This window comes from Saccostrea cucullata, unplaced genomic scaffold, assembly GCF_032062105.1.
Source record: "Saccostrea cucullata isolate Sc308-1 unplaced genomic scaffold, CSIRO_AGI_Scuc_v1 ctg868, whole genome shotgun sequence".
NCBI classification, from domain to species: Eukaryota; Metazoa; Mollusca; class Bivalvia; order Ostreida; family Ostreidae; genus Saccostrea; species Saccostrea cuccullata.
In genome coordinates, this window is record NW_026941219.1 from 95,352 (window position 1) to 101,351 (window position 6,000).

Below are 6,000 nucleotides of genomic sequence, written 5' to 3' on the forward strand. Positions count from 1 at the left end.
CTTTAAAACGGAGCAGCATATAGTCCAATCCACACTTTGCAAAAGTTGTTTCCCTTTGCGGGGTCAACCAAAAGGTCAAAAGGGAAAAAAATGTCATTTCTCCTCTTTATGCTACCAAATATTTGGGCGTGCTGTGAAAAATCCATTGTGTTTAATTTTTTTTCTTTCAATGTGTGGGTAGCCCCGTCTTGGGGCAATCAGTATACAAGAGGCAGAGCTTTTTAAAACTCAAATAACGAAGTTGCAAACCTGAAAACTACAAAGGCTACTGTGTGGATTGTGTGGGTTTATCCCCTAAGATAGCGGCCAAGGGACATAACCTTTGAAAAGTGTGGATTGGTCTATTACATAACCTACAACAATACTTAATTTAAATATTATGTAAATTTTATATCGTTTCATCTCCTTTCATAAGAGGTAAGGCTGTTGATAATATGGAGTGAAAATTAGTAAATAACTCAATTTTTACGGTGCCCTGTAACCCAATTTTTACTGTTCTAAATCCTTGGTAATTTTTATAAATGTTAAGACACATTCTATTTCTTTTACTTCAATTATTCGAATCTTTTGTTAAAATATGTTTAGAAAATTTGAATATTATAGGAAGTTAAATAAAAGAAGTTAGAACAAAAGTCTACGAACATTTTGAATGACCCTCGAGCTCGTGCATGGATTTACATGGTACTATTTTTCAAGAGAATAATGTCATAACCAGCAAATCATCCTTCTCTTTTGTCTAAGGGCAACTTATTTAGATGCTCCTATAATAAATGTTTCAAATGTGCATTAATTTGAACTTTTAACTTTAATATTTATACATTCTCCGTGCCTTTTATTTAGTTTGATAAATGACTTTGAATAAATGACTTTGACTTTTTGAATGTCATTAATATCGCAAAACGTAAACAGAATCAGTTTTCTGATAACGGTGATGACTTACTTAATTCAACTAGTTTTGAATTTTATTGTTAAAATGCCATAGCATAATGAAACTGTGAGTTGTAGATAATCCATGGGCAAAGCTGAACTGTAATGAATATGAATTTCAATATTATTACAACATAAATCTATACATACATAGATCATGACTCACTGTATTGTATTGTTTTCAGTTGAACATATTTTGTATGAGGGAGCGAGGAAGGGTGTATGCGTGTGTTTGTGTGTGTGAGGGTTAGGGAGGGTGTGCGTGTCCAGTGTCATTTTTGATGAATAATAACACTGAAAATAAGAGCAATAATGAAAATGTAATGTGTTCAATAACATGTGTAATAAAAATTATACCAAAACAGTATAAGTAGCGATCCCTTTCTAAAATTGCACCCTCATACAGAAATTTGCTGTTCCTCAGAAATGTGCATTTTTATTAGTGATGGTCTTCTTTACATGTTAATTGTGATTTGTAAGATAAGAAAAAGAGAGACCACTTATTACTGACTTTGAGAGGAAAATTAATATACCGTTATCAAAAATGCAAAAAGTATATTGATTACATACATATGACTTGCTCACTCCTGTATGGCAGCTGATCCCACCGCTGAGGTTTGGGATGTCCGTGTAAATCCCGAATTTGATAATTTTTATCGTTTGTGTCGTTGGTCATTTTTAGTGCTTTCTATATGAATGTGTTTATTCTGCAGCTACCCCTTGCACTGACCTGATAAAGGTAACCTAATAAACTAAAGCTTTATTCGACAAATGTCCTAATAAAATCTTCTGCATGTATTCCGACGTTCTAAAAGCAATCTTTGTGATGTCACGTATATTTCAATAATTTGCAATGACCACTTAGTTTCCTCTGCAGAGATGTGTCTAGATCTGACTGAAATGACTTCATTTTGGAGGTCAGATGTAAATACCTTTTGTAGGATAAACAAAATACATGGTCATTATTTTGAAAAATAAGCGATATTTGGGCTGTGATCGAGCCTCTTCCTCTATCACGCTTTCTTATCGCCAAAATATCGCTAATATTTCAAAACAGAAACCATGTAACTATTTTATTCATCCGTTACTTGTATCTACTTTCTATAGATCCGAGACTTAGGATATATATATATATATATATATATATATATATATATATATATATATATATATATATATATATATATATATATATATATATATATATATATATATATATATATATATTCAGCCTACTCCGGATAAATTGAAATTCAGGGGACCATGAAAATTATTTCAATATATCCTTAATTCAATATAAGCGAAATCGTGAAGCCGCCATTTTTTTTCATTAAAAATTAAATCCCCATTTTAAAATAAAGAACAAACCCGAACAAATTAATTTTGTCATCGTTTATCTATAACAGTGTACAGATTACATGAAATATTAATTAGTATTTGAAAGTTATTCCCCGATCGCATTTATTTACATTTTGAAGAAAAGCACCGATGTCAAACTGTTGAGTACTGCTGAACGCTGCATGTACATGTATTTCATCGTAAGTGTTCTCGGGTTGATCTCATAGCTATTTCAAATTTAGGTTTATCATTAGCCATTAACAGTACGTATTTAATTTGAAAGTTAAGGGTATTTTTTAGATCCCTGGCGGTTACTGTATTACCTTTAGCCTAAATACTTCCGTATTATATACATGGAAACAAATTTTAAAGAATTTAGCGGTGAATAATTTTATTTCTTAAGAGCATGCAGTATAAAAACAGATCAGGTGAAAACTTAATTATTCACACCTTTTTATATCAACTGATCAGTCAGGCATAATTTCCGTCACCAACCGTAACGACAGCCGCCAGGGAGTACTTCAATATAACCGTTATGAAAACAACTAATTATCACCTGTGGGGACCGATCAGTGGCTTCAATATAAGCGATAATTCAATATAGCCGATTTCAATATAACCGTTATCTTAATGCAAAGAATATGAGAGTCAAAAACTGGGGATTTATTTTTATTTCAAAATAAGCGGAATTTCAAAATAAGCGAGTTCAATATAAGTTGAGTAAGCTGTATATATATATGACTTCAGCCATGTCAGTAGTGGACTGCAGAGCGACAAGGCAGCTGTAATGTGTCCTAATGGACAACAGAAAATAACAATTTAAAAATATCGTTGAAAAATACCGTTATTCGTTATTAAATATATTGATTAAAAATATCAAGAGACTTTTTGTAATGTCACGTAACCAACACTTATACTTGTATAAGGCGAATGTCAAAATTGCAACAATAACTTTATTTGTACATATTCAGATGAAGGTAATACAAATAAAAAAAAATAATATATACAAATTAAAGAAGAGATAGAAAATCATAGCGATCAAAAATGAAGTCAAGATCTGTCTTCAAATAAACTTTCCAATCAAATACAAGGCAGTCATTTTTTAATAAGCCTGAGACATATCATTCAGTTTAGTTAAGTTAATGACTTTCGTTGTTAAATTGACCGTATCACTGACGGAGAGAGCAATTTTTGCAATCAGAGCAGCACCTCCGGTGGCAAATGCAGCAACAATCAAAGCGGTGATTTCTGCTATAGCTCTTGCATACTCCCACCATTTCATTTCCGCAAAAGCCATTTTAATGATTTTCCAGAATATACCAAGGGAATTGGTTTCCTTTACGAGATTGAAAATAGCTTTTGCTTTATCCATTGCACTCCCATTCTTCCAGGTCTTCAGGAAGGTATTTATGATTCGTTGAAAAGCAGGCTGTTTCATTGCAGGCCCGACTTATGTGATGATCTTTTGCAAGACGGACTCTTTGATTTTGATTCTAATACCAATAACGCCGACGACAAATAATACGCTTTCAACGACAAGGCTAACGATTTGGGTTGTCCTTGAATCCATGATGTCTCCCAACGAGTTCAGTTGGATGGAGTTCATGAATTGTTGGCCTCCGCGCTAAATAGTTGTTTGTTTTCCCTGAATATCCATTGTATATGTCTCTTGATCGACATATCCAGATGCCATCTTAAAGTCAGGCTCCGACAGACATTTTTTCACCTTGGCAAACGCTTCATTATCTGGCATATCTTCAATATCGCCAAGTTCATTGAAAAGTTTTAGTTCCTTTGATCTGCTGTAGCTCTTGAAGCTCGGCTGCTGAAAAATTCTTTACAGCAGATTCAACATCATCAAGCATGTCCTTCGCTAGTTTCATAACATCGTCAACTTGTGTTACAAAGATGAAACAATGTGAAAAACTTTATTGCTTGACCTTCTTGTAAACTGTAAATACATACCGGTATTTTCCTGCAAACACATCTACCTCAAAAACTGTCTTTCATTTCTGAACAATAATAGTGCATGTTTAAAAGAAAACATACCTTGTTGTAGAGCCATTTTCGTTCTTCGCTGGCGATTGGATCCTTAAAGGCCGGGGGCGACCTAGATTTTTTGCAGCCTGGTAAAATAGGCGGTGCTTATCTCCATCACTGTCAGTGCTGCTGATAAGAACTGCACTGAGCTGAGTCAGCTTTGTTTACAAATTACCGACAGTGGGAATTCCATTCCATTTTGTGTGTAAATATAAATAAAGAAATGAAATCTGTGTGTACTGCAAATCTCTGATTATTCAAGTTTAATTAAGTAGACAACATTTACTTATTAACACATTAATGCAGTGTATAAACAGTTAAGTTTTTTGCATATAATCAGGATTAAAGTTTCAAACTAATTAAAATAATGGAGTTTGATTAAAAGTTCTTACAATGTGGGATATTTACACGTCTCCTTCAAATAAAATCAATTACATCAGATTCTTCTTTTAGCTTTGAAGACACTCTTCACATATCGTGTCCAAATATTTTTCCTAAATTAGAAAGTTAATTTTTTGTAGTTCTTTTTACCCTTAGCACTTCTTGGCATTCGGTGGTTTAGTCTCCAAATAGATGTATATTCTCTGTCCACGTTTTCATTCCAATGACATACGGCCAAATTAGATCTTGCTCTGTACATGTCATCAGAAAATGATATTCTTTTGTCCTGGTATACATTCATGACATTGTTGAAGCTTTCAACATAAAATGTATCATGACATAAAATGTAATCCTGTGGATGCTTATAAACAATAGAATTTTTTACGACCCCTAGCAACAACTTCTCGGCACAAGGGTTAGAAATAACTTTTCGAGATATTTCATAGTTTGGATCCATTTTGCACCTGGAGGACGAATGACAATTTGTGTGATTGTTCTTGTAATGTTCTACTATGTTCAATAGAAGTGCTTGAAGTTTTGAGGTATCTTCATCACAGTTTCTAATGACCCAGTGAAAGTGAGTGCACACTGGCTCCACTTTGTCATCAAGTTGAGATGACCAGGTTTTTCCCTCAAGATATGCTGGCCCAGAAGATACTTTTTCAAAGAAGACTTACTGATTTGACCGCATGCCAGGTGTCATTTTGATTTGTAGACTCACATTCCTCACAAATATATTCATTAATTGACAAATTCCTGTCATGAGTACGAATTCCTACAGTTACATTTTGATCTTTCAAATGCTGGTATATTCTTTCCGTTCCGAGTTTTTCATGCCGTTGTGACACTTGATTATCTGATTTCGTTACGTGTTGACATGATAAAACTTTGTGTGTATTGTCCCCAATAGCCACTACGCTGGAATCTTTGGCATTTTTACGCCAGCCATGTCGTGCATCAGTCATTATATTTATACTCTCGAGATCTTTATATGATGCCACTTCCTCCAGAGTTGCTGTGTAGATGGAGTCTTCATACTCCTTTTTAATGTGTTTTTTAGATTGTGTTACAGATTTTTCCCCTTACCAAAACAACCCACAAGATTGGATCACCCCTATATATGCCCTGAATATTAAATGTATATGTCGTAATTTTATTTGTAGTTATCATGGGAATATCACCAATCATCGTATGTTATTAATGTATGCTTTATAATTCATCATATATGTTTATAAGACGAATATTGTTTGGTTGTATAGTACAAACCTGAATTTCCTCCATTGATCAGCCATATCGTAATAACAAATGGCCACC